Genomic DNA, 20,946 nt, shown 5'->3' on the forward strand with positions numbered 1-20,946 from the left:
ACCATTGTCTCCAAATTATATGATTAAGGAGAGACTAAATTAGACATTACAGTGAAAGAGTACAACTACAAATCTTAACTAAGCATATTTTTTGTAGTTCTATTCATTATACTAATGTACAGGCTTATATTTAGCAGCTTTAGAAGCATTAGAAAACTGGAAAGCTACAGATTACAACCCATATGGGTATGCTCAGGTTGGCAGCAGTGATTAATAGTATCTCCTGGTTTTGCTTTTTATAAACCAAACAATATTTAAGACAGATATTAAGGTGATTTACATCACAAGGAATTCAAACATTGTACTTACTTCAACAAAGCGTACTGCATTAAAAGGAGTGTGGGCTGGAGTAACATGTATTATTTCACTCATTATCACAGGGAAACAGGCAAGTTCTCAGGTTAAAATGGAGTATCTCAGTTTGCAGCACAGTACTCTGAATTTACATAATACTTAACCCATTCTACCTAAACATCCTAAGTGATTTGCTGTCAATAAAGGCCACATTCATCCAACTTAGTGGAATATCTTACTTTGCACAGTCCTATTAGATTTAATAAAAGGACTAAGAAGTACTACTTAATGGAAAGGTGTGGTTCTACAACTAGTTTAACATTAATGAGGGCTCCTTGGAAAGGAGTGATCTACCACTCTTGTCCTATCTGGTTGCCTATTCCCATCCCCTCCTTTTTCAAGGACGATAGAGCTGTGATGAACCAGGTAAGGGGACTGATTTTGCAAAAGTTTCACCTGACAAAATAAAGATTAGTTTCCAGCTAGATATTTCCCTCAGTTTAGTTCACCTGGCATAAGGCAACAATATATGTCTGGAGGTGGGGAGTAGTAAAAACCACTTCTTTGGAGAGTACTTTAAGGTAAACAGACTTTATAAAGCTGGTTGAATCCTTCCACACTTAATTCTGACATTTTGTTCTGCAGGGGGAGGGGTCTAGAATGCCAACTATTTTTAATCATCTAAGTAAGCCTTAACAATTTGAGAGTTAGGCGTGTAAAAATGTTGAAAGTATAGGCTATCAAGCCTCTTCAAGTAAGAGCTCATTGCTGCAAATATTTTTCAATGTTATTGTGAAAAATACATTCCCAAGCACTTGCAGTTACTGGTTAATTTTAACATTTACTTTGCTAAATGTTAAGTAGATTGCCACTGGCCTCCTTTAATTCATGTGAGGAAAGCAGTGCAGAAATATTAAGGTCATAACAATATACCAGTAAGTTGTGATTGACTTAGGCCGGATTATAGACAGCACAGAGACTTGTGTTCTCTCTCAGCCTAGAATATGGGGTTTGTATTAAATTCTTTGGGATTTAACCTAGATCTTTCAAAGGCTAAATTTTGGGAAGATTCCACTTTTATTACGGTTTTCCTGCTAATGTATTTTGGCCTACAGGTTTCTTCACCATCTGTACTCTGTTATTCCGAGTACCTTTGTTGTCATTATTTTTAACTTGTAAATGCTGCCAGAGAGACTGGTTATGGCTATATAACACAGTGTAGCTCTGCACACAGGTACCCAAGCTAGTTGTAACAAGCTTAGCTAACTGGAATAGGTAACATGCTCTATTAATGAAGCTGTTCCTTCTGGGATCTAAGCTGAGACATTAAAAATTAGCCTGAATATTACTTCAGGGCAGTGGATGGTTCACAGCTGACCCATGTTAAAGAGACAACTCTATTTAAATTTGGGAGAATAAAGTTAGGATGCAAGCTGATCAGTCTATAGATCACTACACAGAGAGGTCACACTGGAGGGTTCATAAATTAACAGCAAGAGGTATGAAATGATCAAATAGCTGGAACCTGAAGCTCAAACTTTAATGATGTATAAGTTGTACATTATTAACAGTGGTTGTAATCAAGACTGGTAGAGCTTTTCAAAGAATATGATGGATTCTCTGTAATTTGAAGTCTTTAATTAAGACCGGATGTGCCTCTCAAAAGATTTTGTCAAATTTGATAATAGATACTATCAGGAGAAATTCAAAGGTCTTAAACTCTATGAATTTTTCATCACACCAGACTTTTTTTTATGGCATTCATTCATCTAGAAAAGTGGAAAAACACAATGGACATTTATAAAGGTCATATAAATAGGTTTCTTATAATGGCAATTGAATTGCTTTCTGTTCTGCTAACATAACTGCTTTTGGAACCAGCTTGAGACCTCTCAGTAACACAGACAAAAATGAATTTTGCCACTCTAAGTGTGGGGAGGTAAGTCTGGTCCTTCAGCTGTAAAAGAAGACATAGGGAGAAGAAGAGCTGAAATGGGATGGCAGAATCTGACATCACACTTAGTGCCTCTTTTCTCCTGTCCCTGTTTCACACAGGAGTAACTCCTGGCCTATACACCCTGCCCTTTCTGGCAACATTAGCCAACCAGAGTGACTTCCCAGACATATAGCATAGCTAGGGGAAGATAATTAAGCTATGGATGTTTTTTTTGTCCATTCCGGTTTGCTGCCTAGGCAACTGCCTCTTCTGCCAAAGCCTGGAGTTGGCCCTGATTGCACTAGTGATTCATTAAACTATTGTGGACTCATTCAGAATCCCAGTAGTAACCGTTACAAAGCTGATTATAATAGTCTGCAGTACAACTCTTAAATCAACAATGCATATATAGTATAACAGACTGTTTTTTTTATGAGGCTTTAAGAAGTTACAAACATCTATAAGAAGTGTTGTATATCAATTGTTACATTTTTTTCGTATATACATACATACAATAGATAACCTTGGCACAGGTGAACAGTATTATTTTGACTCACACAAATGATGTATTCACAGAAAGATAAATTAACTCAAGTGTGCTTTCTAAGTAGTACTACTGAAAGGCAGTAGATGTAAGAACAAAAATAGTCATCCATTTAACATGAGGTACTTGCCATCACAAATGCTTCAGAGAACACTTAAGCTGTTAGCATATTTCTGACATTTTTTCATTTCCAGAAAACGTGGCAATTGATAGATCTCTTTCTATCTAATTGTCAACAAATGTGGAGCCTTCAGTTTCAAATTTTTCCCCTTTGCTTTTCTACCACACAAAAAAATGAATCTCTCTCCATCTCCAGATCCTTTGTAATATATTTACAATCACAACAGCAGCAAGCAAACAAATACACAAACACAGCCCGTCAAAAACCAAGATGAGTTCAATTGCCTGTGCTGAACCATGCCTGTCCCACAAACACAGGATTATGTCTGGCAGCCAGGAAGGCAGCAAAATATCCCTAGTAAGCTCTGTGCCCTTCCTTCTTCCTCCCAAATCCACATGGTTTTGCAGTATGCCCCGAAAACTATCCAAGTTCCAGCTATTTCAATGCAGAGCTCATTAGATGTGTGACAGACATGCACTGCTGCTGCCTAAAGTTGCAAAGAAATTACTGAGAATTGTTCAGAATTTTCCTGACAGTTCTCTGTAAAAGTAAATGTTTTATTGACATCGCTGATTGATGGGATCAAAACATTCTAGGCGAATACATGAAATCTCTTGAAATTATGACAGTAACTGAGCAAATTTCTAGTCATCTTACCCACTCGCATCTCTATATTCCTCATCCCCTTGGCAGTTCACTTGTCAGGGACAAGGTGCCCAACCTTCTCTTGACCTCCAAGACCTTAACAACCTAATGAATAAGAAAATAAGAACTTTCAGTCTGCTGCTAAATTAGCATGAGTGTTTTGAATATAGTAGAAAATAGCACAAACTTGTTCAAGCACTTGTTTCTGTCTTTGTTCTACCACAGAGTAAACCTTTTCTTTAGGCAAAGCTTCAACACATTAGGTTGCCTGAGAACATCAAACAGGACAAATTAAATAAAAAGATGTTTTATTTCCATAATTAGAACACCTATTATTAAGAATATTAAAAATCAAAAGGCTTGCCTTCAAAATATAAAGCATAGAAACACAGTCAGAAAAAGAAAGTTTAAAGTATCTACAGTTACAAATGTAAATATTTCAAACATTAAACAATGTAAATATTTAAAAGCAATTCAGCTTTTGTTTTAAACTGGATGAGTTTCCCCAAACCCCAATATTTTAAAATTTCTTTCTGTGTCTGAAGGCCTGCAAAGGGGATTGGGACTGTCCTAAAAAAAAAAAAGCAAATAGGAAGCCAAGCATTGGAGAGGGGTGCTCAGACACCACTCATCTGGCCTTCTCATCTGAAGTTAGGTATGTGTTCGAAGTCACCTATCTTAGAATATGTTAAACAAAGTACAATGAGCACCTCTTTCCCTCCAAGCTATGGAAGAAGTCTAGATAGCAAGTCGAGATATAGGCAACTGGTTTAGATATGTCAGTGTAGATGGAGATTAACCCAATGTCTGTCATCCAGTCCAGCACTATCCGAAGTCAAGAAGAATCTATTGTCTGCTTCTCAGACATTAAATCAACCCCTTGGTCATTAACAGTAAAGCAAATCAACGTCTATGTCAATCTTGTGATATTACAGTTTGAGATGTACACATATCCTTTAAGAAAATCTGTGTAAAAGATCCAAACTAGCCCATGGCAGTGGGGCTTATATAGCATCAGAGATTTGGGGAAATAATGCAGTACATCAGTCATACACTGTGCAATATTTTAACGGTTTTCTTGACATGATGCAGCAAATTTATTTTAAAAATGGAACGTTAAAAGAAATATCCTGCTATAAAAGTAGTTTATTTTGAGCTCAACAATAACATGAGACTGCAGTTTAAAGAGTAAATATTGTGATGAGGTAATGTATGCCTATCATCGTCATTATTTTCAAACGCAGCTTTATTTGGGACTGTGAAATTTGCTATCTACCTTTCATTGACAACTCTATACAAACATATGAGGAAGAGGCAGGAAGAGGAGGAGAGAAAGAGAAAAATGTTGAAAAGGATTCTTTAATTAATAAAAATGCTGAACTGTGGGAAGGAATACATTAAAAATCAGTTATAACTTATACAACAACAAAGCTGTATGCAGCTAAATTTATCAGTTGATTGCTTTAAATATAGGACACTGTTCATGATTGTGTAGGTGGCAAATCCGCATTAGCTGTGGATTTTCTTTGGCTCAAATTGTGGAGAAAGGGTAAAAAGCCTAGTTCTATCAACATAAGCAAAAAAAATCCCACCTTCTTCATAGGTAGTTTTCTGTTAGGATTGCTTCTCAAGTTGAGTGCCGCTGAATGAAGAAAAAGTGAGGGAGCATATTCTTCTGGAACGGGAAGCACCTGAACCTCAAATCCTCAACAAAATACTGTTATTAATTATGTTGACTCTTCCAATCGGCTCTCTGAAGAGCACTTTTCCATTTCTTATTCTAAAATTATAACCAAAAAGCAAAAGCAGACAGTGTTTGCTCTAATGTTACAAAGGTAAATTGCAATGGCTTTCCTGAAGAGGATCTTGTTTCCACTCATGATCTCCACTTATGGGGAGGCCTTGGTATCACAGGAACTCTGTCTCCGTAAGCATTTACTAATTATACTGCAGTTGTATAGCGGACTTTGAAGCTTACTAATTTAACACAGAAATTAATCAAATTCAGTCTGTTATTGAAACCATGAGGGGATTTCCAGAGGGCTTGTACCGTGTGTAAATAAGGGCACAAAGCCAAGTTCCTTTCTGTTTGAAGATGGATACTGTTGAGAGATAGCCTTTCCCTGTCCTTCACAGCAAACCCAACAACAGCCACTTTGCAGCAATTTTATAATTACTTTGGTGCACAATTGTTTCCTGCCATTCTAGTCAGAATATTGGAGGATATGTCTAAATATGTACATCCAATCTAGGATTTTTTTAAGTCTATCTTTTTTTTTTTTTTTTTTTTTAATCAAAGTTGCATTTTCCCCCCTATATCTTACTTTTAGACCCAAATGTGCCCTGCTGTTCCAAACTGACATTTGAAGTATCACAGATAAGGTACGGTCATACAGCAAGATGAAGAAACTATAATAATCACTTCCAGGAAAATAACATCAACAATAAAAGAAAGGTCACAGTATTTTTTTTTTTTGATTGTTACCTCACCAAAATAGAAACTATCACTCATAGATTTTCATATTTTTTCCTGTCATGTGATTTCTCTGTGAGACCGATTACTCTATCTCACTCCCTTAGAAATTTCCCAATCCAGTTTATATATTTGGTAACAGTTGTCTGAAGTGTTCTCCATAACGCTGTACTCTTGAGAGAGGGTACCTCAGAGCTGCCAGGCTAACAGTTAGGATCTGCATTCAAACAGAAATAAGCATAAGAGCAAAACAATGTCATAAGGAAAATGGTATGAGATGCTGACAACTAAAATGTTCCATTTTAAAAAGAATGTATTTTAAGATTTCCTCTAGCATGGCAAGTGCTTTTTTCTTTTTTTTCCCCCTCCTTTTCCCCCCCTGACACTAAAGGGAAAAAATGCTGTGGCATGGTGAGGAGATAAAGTAGTTTTTATTCCAATTTCATAGCTCTCACCTAACCTTCTTGTCTCCTGTTCCTCAAGGGTCCTATTTTCCAACATCATAACATCTGCTTTTTGTTTCTTGACCTTGCACTTTCCCTCTTCCCCTCTTTCCCTCCAGGCTATTCACTTATTTCCATCCCACTTCCTTCTTCTCGCCAGGACATCAGCAGGGGGAAGTGCAGGTTAAGCAGAAGACAGAAACTCCCTGTTCACAGCCTTGATTTTTACTTGGAATTGCAGACAAACTTCTGCCTGCCCTTCTCTCTCCAGTAACAGCAAGTTACAGGCAGCTTACTACAGAAGCTAAGTGCTATGCAGTTTCAACTCAATATGTGAAAAATGCATTTTTTGACAGTGGTTCTTTTGCTCTTGTGTTTCCTCTGCTGCCTGTAGTCTTGGTCCAACCTTATAATTCCCACGTGAAATGACACACTCTTGATACTAGACAGATAGCACCGTCTCAGCCCCAGTGAATTCCTTTTCTTTGCTCGAAAGAAAGGAAATGCTAGAGTTTTGCAATGGACTTTTTCAGCATCAACTCTTTTTTTCTTTTTTTTTTAAATTTTTTTTTTAAGAAAAGATAGCATTTTAGATTAAGATTCACCCAAAATACTCAGCCTGAGGCAGACACCTGATATAGACACCTTTCAGTGCTGCAGTTTAAGTTCAGTGGTTATAAACAAGTGCAGATAGAGTTTTACAGAGACTGTAACCTCACAATTCAATACAATGGGGATGTAACTGTATTATTTTAATGAATGAATTCCAATTTTTCCCCCCTATTCTTTTTCCACAGATTAAATTACATGTTAGTTTAGGGTCCTCCAACCTCAACAGCTGTAAGGATAAAGCTGGGACCTGTTTGATTTTTGTTTGGTTTTGTTTGCTTTTTAAAATGTGGATGCAAGACAGTAAAAGCTGGTTGGTCATCTACAGGGAAATACAAATTTACAGGGAAGTCATTGCAAGAAACTCCCATTTCCTTTCAAGAGACAAAAACCAGAAAACAAATTGTTTCCAACCAGTTATAGATCAAGTTTTACTCATTTTAAAGTGATTACCTTTTACTTTAAAACATGTAACGGAAGAATGAGTGTAATTTATTTCAGCCTGTTGTGCAGGGTTGTTAGTGATAATAACATATGTTCCAGTGTACTTGTTTTGCAATATCCAGTTCCTATGTAATTTTTGCTCCCATGAGTGCAAATAACAGGAATGTATTTAATACATTATTTAGTAAACAGGCAGAATAAGGCAGAAAATTGCAAGATAAATCAGATCAAGGCAAAAGTAAACATTTAATTAGCTTTCTTCCTTCTCTTCCATTAACCTTGCTGAATATTTTGTCCCCTGTTCTAAGGTAAATACATATCTGACAAAGCAACATTTTCAGGATTTTTCTTTAAATTTGTATTCCTAAATGAAAGGAAGATGCTAAACATAAATTAAACTGACAATCAATGCTTTTTATAGCAAAAGGGTTTTTTTCTAATAATTTGAGAACTGCTTGGAAGTCCTTTTCTGGATGTGAAGAGAATAATTCGTAGTGGAGAATTTATGTCTCAAGCTGTGTTTTATTTATTTATTTATTTATTTATTAAATGTGAAAGGGAAAGCTTTTACTTAATACCTAATAGTGGTTAAAATTGGAATAGTCTATATGAAAATAATGCATCATATTTATGTTTAAAGATGTATATTCTCTGAGAGGCAGATGGATGCTTAGAATACAGTCTAGTTATTCATCTGAAGGCTATGAGAATATTAGACATAAATAGAAAAAAATGCTTTTTAAATACTAACAAACATTTACCTTATCCCTTTAGGAGCATAAATATTGGTTTAATAGTCATCTAGAAATGAAGTGTCTTTGGCCATGCATTGAATAGTACAACTTAATTGGTTATGAGTTAGATATAAAATTTTCAAAATCTAGCTAATAAGGGCATCAGGAACTCCCTAATTGAAGATGAGTGTCTACAACCCCTAATCAGCTTTAAAAATTGCAAGACCAGGTTTATGTTCCAAACAAGTTTAAATTATGACCACTGGCACTGCATCATGTTGGCAATGCTGACAGGAAATTAATGTTTATGACAGTTCCTGTTAACTGTATATCTCAGTTTCCTTAAGAGCTCTGGAAAGCCAGCCTTGCTCCTGCTGTTGCCATTGAGGAAACTAGTGTCCTAGCATGTAAGGAGCATCTGCTGTAGTCAGGCAACTAAACCAATAACAGCATTCACCACTCATATGACAATCATTGGCAATATCCATGACAGCATCCCTAGAAATCCATTCTCAAGTGGCTACAGGCAAAGTAAGCCTGGGTCTCCGAGGATCTTTTTGCAGATCTATCATCTCGGCTCTGCCCTCATCCTCTGCCCTTTAGCTTCCCTGTGGCAGAAGCAGCAAAATTCAATTTTGCCTGCCCTGCTGAGATTTCATAGACTGCTCTGGCTGAGTGGTAAACGCATTCATGAAGGATAGCACCAAAGTATTGAACCAGTACGTAATAAGCCTTTCTAATCATGCCCTTGCCCTTCATTTCCAATAGTCAACAGCTCTCAGAAGTGTGAAATGTACAAACACATGAAGAGCTTTCCATAATTTATTTGTGTTTACTGTGAATAACAGAAATAATGTCGCATCTCCCTGGCAAACATATATTACCTTTCTCCATTAATAAAATATTCACAAAAGGTTAATTATACAAAAAGAAAATGCCGTTCAGCATTTAGATGCTGTATTAATACATTAATTAAACCTTAATGGTCAGGGTCTGCAGCACTTCTGGGGGATTAATGACCAGCTGGGAGAGTTGGTGGCCCATGACTTTTCCACAGGTCATTTATTCCATCATTTATTAATTTTCTAAGAAATGTTCCTGAGTCAAGGTCATTACTGATAGGTCACTTGTATAAAAATAAATTGTCGTAACAACAAACTCCACCTTGTTATGCTTTTAATATTACGGAATATTTATCCCAAGCATAACATATACTATCTCTTTAAGCCATTATACTTGTGACAACCAATATTAAAAAAGGTAGGAAAGCAATTACATAGATATATTTTTACACTCATTTTTATTGTCAGAAACAGAAGTTTACACAACTTTCTTCCTGCTAACTCTGAGAAAAAGTGGGACAAAAAGTCAAAATCTACTCTTGCATTTTTTGCAAGAAACTAATTTGACCTTTTTTATATGTTGTAATGATCTGAAGAGCTAAAATTCATAGACTGATTAACAAAATTGTCACCTATGAAAACAAACAAAAAATCCACCAACAAATCTCTCCCAATTATTTTTTCTTCCAGTTGCCTATCCTGTAATAGAAAATCAGTGATAGTTTTCTTTATTGAATGAATGAATAACAAGCTGCACAAGCCTTTACTCAGACCTCTGTCCCACTAGGGTCACAGAGTCCACTATCAAGAAGTTATGTTGAATGGAAAGGAAGGCAAAGCAGCATACACCACCCAAAAGTTACCAATTTATTAAACATATGTCCAAGTGACCACTCCCTACACCTGCTGATCTTGCCAGTTTGCAATTTCAGCTCCTTTCTTAGGTAAAAAGCTAACATGATTCTTTTTCCAAAATTTCAATTCCTATAAACAGCACAATCTTTTGTTGAAATTATTTAGTTTTGGGGTCCTACTTGATGGTGAGTGGGATCAAGAAACTTGGTGTTTCCTTGATAAATGGAAACAATAATATGGTTATTTTTTTTTCATTTTGGTAATAGTACAGAGACTACATTTATTTGTAGATAAAGAGCTCAGTATGACTTTGACTCTTAGGAACATAATTTCATAATGTTTTGCTACCTTATATACTTATTTATTTATTTATTTATTTATCTTAACCTTGTGTAGTCCTAATTATTACATGGAGCTTTATATTCTCACTTTCCAGAGATGGTACTAACTTCCCATTCATTTCTGGATGTAAATCTATGCAATTGTTTTCCTCTGCAGTTATGTGTGACTTGGGACTTGTTTTTTCTCCTTCTGCTGTGTTTTTGAGGCTGTGTCTACACCATGACAGCAGGGATTTCTGTGCCTTGCAGTGCTAACTGCAAAACTGGAAGCTTGGAGTAGCAAGATGATGAGATTTGTAAGCCAGCATTTATTTGCTCACGCATAGGGCCATGCAAACAAAGCTTTCTCAATTTTCACAACTGAGCTGTCTGTCTTCACAGACCCTGTGGTCATCATAAGCCGGGAACCTCTGCACCATGTACTGTTCCCTAATGCAGACTTGGCAATAACCATTCCTGCTAGGTAAGAAGATTCAGCGATATTTATATTTATGTGTAGATTCTGCTGATAACAATGGGCTCAAAAACGTCCAGATGCTGAATATTTGATTAACTAATGTTTTTACTGTCTTTGTGCATATCCAGTAATTGATCAGCTAGCAGACAATCTCAGCAAAAAGAATAATACGTGAACAAGTAGAAAGTGGACAATATATCTTGACTGTAGTCAGTGTTAGGGCCTTTGACAGTGCTCAGTTGTGTGCTTATTCTCTTTACTTGTTTTCCTTTGAGTTTGTCAAATGGCTTTCGAAGAATACGAAATCAGCTTCCTTCATATCTAACTAAAAATGTTTAAAAAAATAAGTTGGCAGAACTCAGATGTCCTCAGAAGCTGAACTGTTTTGGCTTCAGAGACATACTCGTAACGGAGCTTGAAATTCAAACACTACATTAAAATATTGTGGAGAGTCTCCCACCTTTGCTGGGTTTTCTTCATCTCTGTTTTACACACAAGCTTCCTCTGCTGTGATTCCAAGTCTCTTTGCAGGCAAAGCTTTGTTTCTGTAAGCTGCTATTATGCTCTGACAAGCTAAGGGAAGCTGTCAGATATTCTACTTTGATGTCATCCAGATCCAAACAGAGAAGCATTTTGTACAAACAAATCATTATCATTTCCTTGCTGCCCTTTGCCAGTGATCAGTACATATACTAGTGGAACTATACAATCAGAATCTCATGGGGTTTTTTCTCCATTTTGTTTTGTTTTGTTTTGTTTTTTCCTTTAACCCATAATAATGAGAGTGTAGTATCTATTTACTGTTTGGGTCAAAAAATTGTTACATTATTTTACATATTGGACCTAGTGATGAGTCTTCTAAAAGTCAATTATTACCGTGTTAATAATTTTCTTAGACTTGCCTAAGTTTCTACAATATTTTTACCAGAGATTGTATATTCAACCAATGTTCAGTTTCTGGGCTTAAAACCAGACACACTTCCTGCTAATTGCTCAGTGCTTTCTGTTTATTTTTTATCTTGTGTCTATGTATTTGTGATGTCCAGCTGTATGCTGACTCCAGATTTGACAAGGAATAAATTTAGGGTCTTCTTATGGTATTTTAATGTATGCATATATTTCAATATATCTTTGGTACCCAACAGTTCTCATTATATTTTAATTCTTTTCCCAAAGCTCTCCTTAAAAGTAAAATGAATGGAAAGAACAATCAGCACTGATAACCTTTCAAATAAATGTGTGAAATAAAAATAATGTAATTAGGCATTCTTCATCACACTGCTTTGTCTCTTAGGTGTTAAGGCTTGCTTTGTTGAAACTTACATCTAGACTAGATCAAAAAAAAAAAGCCAGAAAAAGCAGGTTGAAAGAATGTTACTTTAGATTTACTGTTAAACACAAAGTCAGGAAATGCAGTTTGATGTTTGCTTGTGCAGCCTCCATTCAGTCTATATTTGCATCCCATCTTAGGTGCTTAGTAATTCATGGGTTCCAATAAAAAAATATCCTACGGAATGATGTCAGTAGAAAGTGCATAATGTACTTGCACCCAGAGAGGTGTATTCAGTATGTGTAAAGAATATGAAATTCAGTATTTCTGAATCCTGAGTGCTTCCCTTGCAGCTTGAGTTAAAGTGATCCAAATGGTGCAACATGAACTGACATAAAGCCATAGGAACCTTCCCTGTCTGGCTTTTCCCCACAGCAGGGAAAGTGTCTGTTAAGGAAGGAGTACTATGCAGAGTCAAATGGCCTGTCCTACACCTGCTTGTAACCCTCCCCAGAGACAGAGGTTACTACTGCTTCCATCACACTGGAAGGAATGGTGAAGGAATCTCTTCCCTAACAAAATCCCTCTGAATCACTCAGAGCAGCCCACTGCTGCTTCTGCCTCCTGGAAGGCAAAATGTAAAGGGGTTGTGGCACTTCCAAAACCCTTGGTTGTTCCTGAAGCTGGGACCCAATTCTGATGTAAATAATATCCTCTGGTATAAATAGCATTCAGTTTACCGGCTTCTAAGAAAAGAAAAATAAGAGCAGAAAAATCTCCATCATATCCTATATGGATCAAACTGCAAGCCCTTAGATTTATAGCACAGGCTTTTATCATATAAGATACATGATGAACTACATTAGTTGACATCCAGATACTGTCACAGGAGGAAAGGATTCTGCTTAAGCCACAGGCGTTGAGCTGATTCTTTCACATCATTTTTCCGTACCTCCCGGCTGTTCCTAGAACGACATGTGCTGCTGCAGCTATATTGGTTGGCAAGATAGTCCTGGCTATAGTGAGTATGCTTAGTTATTATTTTCATATCTGCCAAAATGTTTGGGATAAATGCAAGTGAGAGAAATGTCGTAACACATTTCAACCATTCACATCACAACAAAAAGCCAAGCAGAACATCTTTAGGTGAAAAAAGATCCCATTTGTCCCAGGGAAACTCCCTGTTGTAGGGAGATAGACTGAATTTCTCATAAGAGGTCTTTAGATAATATTTTTATAACCAAAAGGATTTCTTCCTAACCAAAGGAGTAATCTCTAGCTTCCTTTAACGATTATGATGTAAGCACTATCAGGACAGAATATCTTCTTCTTGTTTGCCCTTAAAGAACTGTCTTGTCAACAGTTTTCATTAGGTCATTATTTTAAAGACAGCGATGGAGACTCATTAGTTTCCTGGTAGAAAAACTGGCATAAAAAATGCCTCTAGATCCCATTTGTGCTAGATTTTTAATGCATCAGGGTAAATAAAACAGTAAGATTAAAATTCTTACAATATATCAGTTCCAAATGATTGACAGCAAGGGAATGCAAAAGGTTCATACTTTCCTTTAGCCTACAGTTTACTATCAGTGAATATCTCTTAACTATGAGATGAACCAAAGTCGCTCATTAGGAAGCTGAAGATACATACTTTGCCTTTGTGAAAAGCGTCAGCTGCTTGTCTGGGAAAGAAGAGCTCAGACTCTGAAGCCGCAGTGTATAAAGGAAAAAACCCATGAAATACATTCCCATGAAGAAAAAGAAAATCTGCCATCTATGTTTATCTAATATTTATGTCTTTTCTAAAAATTTTTACAATAGGAAATACAGTGAATACCAAGTCCAGCAGGATACAATTAAACAAAATAAATAGAAAAGGTGATACCTGCAAAATGGAAAAATATACCTAGCTGCAGGCAGCAGCAGCAGCAGTAGAAAGAACATTTCAGCTGACAATGGACACTGAAAAATCTGAACTTGCAAGTTAACTAAAATTTCAACATTTTATACTTTTCTGTGGCAGTTCATTTAAAAAAAGAATGATATTTTACCAGATCTGCACAATAATTTGTTTTTCCCTTATTGTTGGGAGGATGGGTATTGAGATTTGTAGTAGCTCCTTCTCTCAAATCACTTCAAATCACAAATTCCTCAGAGTGCGGAGAGGCTGTATTAAATATACAGAGCCCAGACAATGCTGTCAGTTGATTCTGGGAAGCAGCCAAATCTCTGACATTGGTGCTGCATTAATAGAACTCTGCACTGTGTTGAACATATGCTTCTCAACAGGCAGTATAGTACTGCTTACAACACAGAGATGGCACAATTATTTGCAGAACTTTATTTTTGCCCGGAAGAAAACATAAGATCAGACCTGATACTTCCACTGACAGCTAAAACAATTTGGAGGTTTCAGCACTTTGAAAATCAAGTTATTTAACTGCCCTAATACAGGGTAGTATAGTACAGATTTAGAATCTGAATTTTAGGTACACATTAAAACACCCTGAATTCCCTTATTTGTCCCATTCACTGAAGATTTGCAAATGCTTTCTAGAAACTGTGATCCAAAGTTTCTGAAAGACCTTAGTAACCTATTGCAAGGTCTAAGTAACTTAAAAAAATTAAGCCATTTAAAATATAGTAAGTAATTAAGCCATTTAAAATAAGTACACAGAAGCACAAATCTAAGTGAAACTTATGGTTTAATCTATAAAGTAGGTTTAAGTCACCTTAACAAGCAAAATATTGCCAATCCTAACTGGCTACGGTTATGAAATCCATATTCCTAAAGTAGGCACCTGACTCCCTATATATTACATAACAATATTAGTATGATTTCTCTCCTCTGCATTCTCTCTTACAAAGGGGTTTTGTTGTTGTTGTTGTTGTGTTGTTGCAGTTTGGGTTTTTGTTTGTTTGTTTTTAATTAATTTTTAATTAATATTCCCATTACAACCTGTGGTAGCTGTACCTGCCTTAGAAAAAACTGCAGAAATTAAAATACATCACGCACATAGCCTGCTGTGCACAATCTCTGTGAAGAAGGTTTTGTTTTAGATGAAGTCTTTATCTTCATGATGACAGAAGTGCCTCACTTCGGATGTGACTGAAGATGTGACATGTCACTAAAGGTGTACAGACTTCATTTGGAATCTGGAATCCTGACTTCCTTTGGCAAGAGGTAGAGAGTCCCGCTTTCTTTCAAAATATCATGGTGATATGCCTCTTTTTAGAGGATAAAAGCACTCATCCAGAATGTCGTAAACATTGACTATAGTTCTTTGCTTTGTCTTAGCAGATATAGATCTGTAGTTGTCCCCTCTCAGGAGAGTATCCTGATCAGTAAAGACTGGGGCTCTCAAGCCCTTCTGTTCAAGTGTCATGGGGAAATTTTAAGAAAGAAGAGGTGAAAGAATACCTTTCTAATTTAATAGTTAAGAAATTTACACTTGAATAGAGAAACCTCAGATTTAGTTCCTACTCTAATGACTGTTAATAGAGAGGACTCTCAGATACAATTATTTCACACTTGTTTACAGAAAGTAACCAGAATCTTGCACCAGATGCTCTTGATTTTCTGTCACCTTCCAATGGCCAATACTAGTGGAATTAACAAAAGCTCCTTTTTTACCTTTCACTTGCAAATCACCACCGAGCTATTCTCCTGTCCACAAAATGAGTGAAAGCTTCTAGACTTTTTCACAGTAGGCTACAGAGAAGCAGAAACTGACTGTCCAAGAGTTTCAGGACTTCTTACATGAATACGCACACTGAATGTGGATATGCATATTGAAGGAAAATGCACATTACAAGGCTGTTTCTTCCTTAACGGCAAACTAGGTCATGGCTTCATCCCATTCTAGTTACTGAGTAAGAGTAAGTATCCATAAGAGCATATCATCTGCTACATCTACAACAAAAGCAGAGCACTGAACTTTAAATAGCTGAGAGTGTAATTTGACATCTGGTCAAGGAAACACTTTCTTATCCTGATATGAGAACATTACATTGGGGAAACACTAACCTCAAAGACCGCATATCAAGCCCAAGAGGGTGGCTATCCCTTTGGAGCCAGGATATCCTGCCCAAATCCCTGCTGAGTGGTGATGGAAAGTACTTTCAGTCAATCAACTTGACTGCAAGTTGATATATCCTCAGGAAAAAGGCTCAACTGCAGCATCTCAAATGCCATTATCACAGTCTTACTGTGTTGACGTAGGGAAAATTACCATGCAACTTGTATAAAAAGAAACACAAATTGTCTGTGCAATTTTCCTTCCTATAAACTTTTTTTTCTTTTTTCTTTTTATTGTAGTTTTGAATTAGAAGTCACATTATCCACTGGTTCTCCAGTGCCAGTGCACATTCATTTCTATACATCTGGACAGTGGGATTGTTATTGGGACAACCCCAATTTCATGTTTCAGGAGTCTAAATGCTTGAAATTTTCCAGCCATCTGCAAGTTTCTTGAAGTCCATCAAAATATCAAATGTCTTAGATTGTGAAAATGTATTGTTTCCTAGGTGCTTTGTGTGTGTATAACTAACAGATCGAGCAATGCATAAGGCAAAAGGTCTAGATCATGGGAGCACTCAGACATGGGATTCGATATTGGGTTACTCATCACTTTCAGGAGTGAGGCAATTCTGAATATTCAGGACTTTGTTACTTCAGAAATCTTCATGTAAAAATATGAACTTTGTTTTCCAAAAGAGTCAGGGGTAGGAGTGCGTTCAACAAGGGTTAAAGTACTGAAAATCTAGAATCAAGGGAAATGGGACCTTCAGTCTAGCCTATGTTCTTTTGGGTCTGAGTTCTTTTATCTTGACATAGAACAATGCCTAAATTTATTTTTAACTTTAGAAGGTGTTAATATTTTAATCTAATTTCCAATACATTTTCTTGTCTATCTGTAGAAATTCCATTTAAAGCTTTTCTTCTCCTACCCAACATAGAATAATGAGCACACTAATTAGAATTTAAAAAATAATTGACTAGCTCCATTTTTTCTTATCTTTCCATTTAAACCTTTTTCTGTAGTACCTGCAGAGGAAATATACATCGATTTAATATATTTTAGTCATCTCTGTTTTTAGCACGATATCAATAAATTAGCAGTTGGGAAACTCTAAAGAACATTCCATCTTTATCAGTTTCAAAATAGTTTCAGCAGGCTCTAGACTTTGGAGAACTGCTGATTACTAGAATCATATTAATCCTTATAAAGCCCAGATATGCAGCTACAGTGGATCCAAGCTACTTGTCCATGTGCCCTTCTAAAATTAAAAAAATAAGTTAGCTTCCTATTTCATTCCCAGGTCCTGGTCCCCAGGCCATTTACACCTCAGGTGGGTCAGTCTGTGCATAGGCTCTCTTTTTGGAGTTCCACTTGATATAGAAATAGTCCTGGGAAGAGTTTTCTTTATGGAGAAATACTGACAGTTTTTTTAAACATGATCCCACAAAGTATGGCAGCCTACATATCAAGCGATCCTTCAAAATCCTAGCAGATGCTGTACCCTTCATGCCACGTACCTTCATGTCACATGTCAGGAAAGCCATCTAAGATCCTAAACTTCATGGGTTTAAAATGTTACCCTTGGTAGGGCCACACATTATTTCAGACATTGTGAACTGGAAAAAAAAAAAAAAAACAAACCCCAAAACATCTCTTAGAGAGCAGCCCATGTAACTCCAGACCACAAACTCTGCAATGAGATCATAGCTGTCTGCCCCAGGCAGCTATGGCTGTCTTGCTGAGGAGCAAGGACATGAGTTGCTTTGTATCACTGAGTCTCGAAGATCAGGGATGTCTCTCTGGGGGATACTTTTAGCAGTACTAATGTAGCTTGCTATTCCTAGACACGTTCCTATTCCTAGCAGAAGTGGGGAGATCCCTTTATAGGACTATATCCTACAAAATATTTTTTTTAAATTGAATTAAAACAAGTAGTATGGCACCAATAAAGTTACACTGACCAGGTCTTTTGTTTTGATTTTTAGGGGGTTTTGTAGGATCCAAATAAAAATTCATCATGAGATAATAAAAGTAATTTCAGTCAGCCTTCATTCCATTTCTTTCATCATGTGAAGTAAGGCACACTTCAATGACATTTTGTTTTCATATTATTGTGACCATTTTACTCTTTTTTTTTTTTTTTTTTTTGCCAGACCTGAAGGACAACAGAAATGGCATATTAGAAATAAAACAGAATATGTTATATCCATGCTCTATTGCATATGAGCAGGAGAAAAGCTTATGAGTAAGTTATCACATTTAATCAGGAGTTACTTGTGATTAAAGTCACGTAGTGTTTGTTTGCTTAAAAATATTTTAAAGGACTAATTGCTGACAAACACTCCTTTATTTATCCATATAGAAGTTACAGAAACAAAAAGAAATCTCCTTGCTAATATACTGAAATTGAGAACACTGAAGACCATGAGTAGCTTTACTCCCAAGTAAATGTATTTGGTACTGATGACCTAACTTAGCTCAACTTCCTGCCAATTATTTTTCCTGTGACTACATTTCAGCATTTGGTTCACTTGGGACCCTTCCCAGGGTTAGATTATTAGCAAAATTCATTTTTTCAATGAAATTGAAATTTTTTTTCCAATTTATTCTTAAATGCTCATACCTCCCCCCCCTCCCCCCCCTTTGGTCTCTAAAGAAAAATTCACTTCTTCAGAAACATTGGTCAGTTATGCTGAGTTGATGAGATTCATCATTCAGCTTTTCCTTTTCTTTAGGAAAAGGAGAAGACCCATTCACTGTATGGATCAGTTGCTTTGGTGTATTCAGACCTTAGCTTGTTTGTGAAGACTGCCAACAATTTTATCTGTGTCAGCAAATGTATACATATTGCTGTAATGTATTTGCTGTATTAACAATGTTTCACTAAGAAGTCAGCTGTAATATCACATTTGGTGGTTTCAATCTACTTTATTATTGTATTTACCTAAACAGGAAATATGGATTAAAATCTAGAGGAGAAAAAAAGTGTGGAAAATGACCATATCTAATACCTAGGCATTTTTTCCCTTTTCTTTTTTTGCATATGTATTCCCTATTCCCACTTCCAGGATAAAACTCGTGCTGTGTGTGACTGAAAGTAAGGCAAGTAAACACTTTGTTCTATTTATGGGTTTAGGGCAAAAATCTCAATGTTATTTTCTAACAATACAGTAATTTTTTTTCGCCTGCTCTCTCCAGGCTGAGTAGTCTCTTCCATAGAAAATTCTGAAAATTCTTTCCAAGCATATTTAATGTCCTTCAAAAAAGTCATGTGCACCCCTTTCTTATTTAATGGACACTTTTCCTCTGGGCATTAAAGTATTTACTTTTTCCATTTGCCCAAACTGAGGTGAACAACCAAAAAACAACCCAAACCAAAAAAAAACCAAAAAACAAAACCAGGCAGAAATATGTTAGGTCAAATGGAAGAACAATAGTTCTCAAGAGATGTTTCATTGACATTTACTCTTGAAATAAGGGTTGATAATTTTAAGAGGAAAAGAAGTTAGGTGAATCTAGTTATTAGGAAAATGTGTTTCTATTCTTAAAATGCTAAATACATGCTCAAAATACATAACTGAAAAAAAAAAGGCACTTATTCTAATTCTATGCGATGCTTTAAAAATACGCTGCTGATGCCTTAGGCCTTATACTTTCAGTATTTTAAAACCTGTTTGCAAAATACAGCCAACTGGCATTTGTTCAGAGCATGTTAATTATGTCTGTTGGCATTTAGATGGGAGATTAGGAGAGTAAAACTCTGCACTGTTTTTTGTGCACCATCTTTTATTTTTAACTGGTTGCTTGAGCATTATTGAAGAGGACAGTCTGTCACAGATTAGTACTGTTCAGTAAATAATCTATTTCAGCTTTGCATTCTTTGCTGAAATATAAATAATATATCAAAAAACGTCTTTTTTTGTCACTGTTTAGGCTTTTGATCCTTCCTAGTCAAAGACTAATATTAAAGTACATTTCACTTGGCTGTGCCAGTAAGATAAAAAAAAAAGAGAATACACAAGATAGTGAAGGGTGAAAAAAAAAAAAAAGAGAAAAGAAAACTTGAAAAACAATACTCCTACTAGCGTATTGAGCACAGTTCAAAAGAATCAGCTGATCCTCCCATCTGCCAGATGGGTCCTACCATCTATGTTTCAATTATGAGATGGAGGTTCTCTAGGGAACCTGGTATGTGCAATAGAAAACTTTGCTTGTTTCCCCTTCCTGATTTTCTTTGAGTGTAAGCCACACCCAAAATAAGTTTGAAAGCTGCTTCTTTGGAGAGATGTGTAAGTTTGAGCAAAAACATACCTTCAGTGTTTTAAGATCATTCATATATATACATACATATATATTTAAAAAAAAAAATATATATGTATATGATATTCACCGTTTCTTCCCCTCCTCCTTCCCCCAAACTCACAAAAGCTTCATCAGACATTTAACAGTGCTTTGTAGGATTAAAGGTGCTGTTCCTGAGCCATCATTAAAGAACCATTCCTACCTGGAGCATTCTAATTAAAGTTTATTCAATTATTTGTGCCTGCCGGAAAGCCCCAGTTACCACTAGAAAGTGAAAACGAAATCCAGATGAAGTGAAAAGAATAATTGGTTAAGATTCATGAAGTGTTAAGCATATTTTAGGAAGTTACAATAGATCAGTGTAACGGGAAATCACTGTATGTCAGCATTGATCTAATATTTCTTGGGAACCTTATAACTGTGTAATATTCATAGGCTTTTCATCCCTTGGATCTTTTTGTTCTTGCAGCATGTAAGTATAAGTAGAAAGAAACAGAAAGATACTGAAAATCAGAGCCAACTTCAGCATGGAGCGCTGGCCACAGTTCTTCTGAGCAGAGTATACAGAAATGAAAGTGGAGAAGAAAATTTGTTCTATTTAGAAATTCAGTATA

At 36.2% G+C, this 20,946-nt stretch overlaps 1 long non-coding RNA gene across 1 annotated transcript in view; it reads left to right on the top strand.

The window, feature by feature from the left end:
• The first annotated feature begins 10,631 nt into the window (after positions 1-10,631).
• The window catches only part of LOC115340827, a 64,893-nt gene continuing 54,578 nt past the window's right edge, over positions 10,632-20,946 (top strand). Inside the window, exons 1-2 of the long non-coding RNA XR_003923197.1 lie at positions 10,632-10,744; positions 15,096-15,192. This is a non-coding gene — a long non-coding RNA (uncharacterized LOC115340827). The remainder of the gene's footprint in view (positions 10,745-15,095; positions 15,193-20,946) is intronic.

The sequence above is a fragment of the Aquila chrysaetos genome, chromosome 4, assembly GCF_900496995.4.
Source record: "Aquila chrysaetos chrysaetos chromosome 4, bAquChr1.4, whole genome shotgun sequence".
Lineage (NCBI taxonomy): Eukaryota > Metazoa > Chordata > Aves > Accipitriformes > Accipitridae > Aquila > Aquila chrysaetos.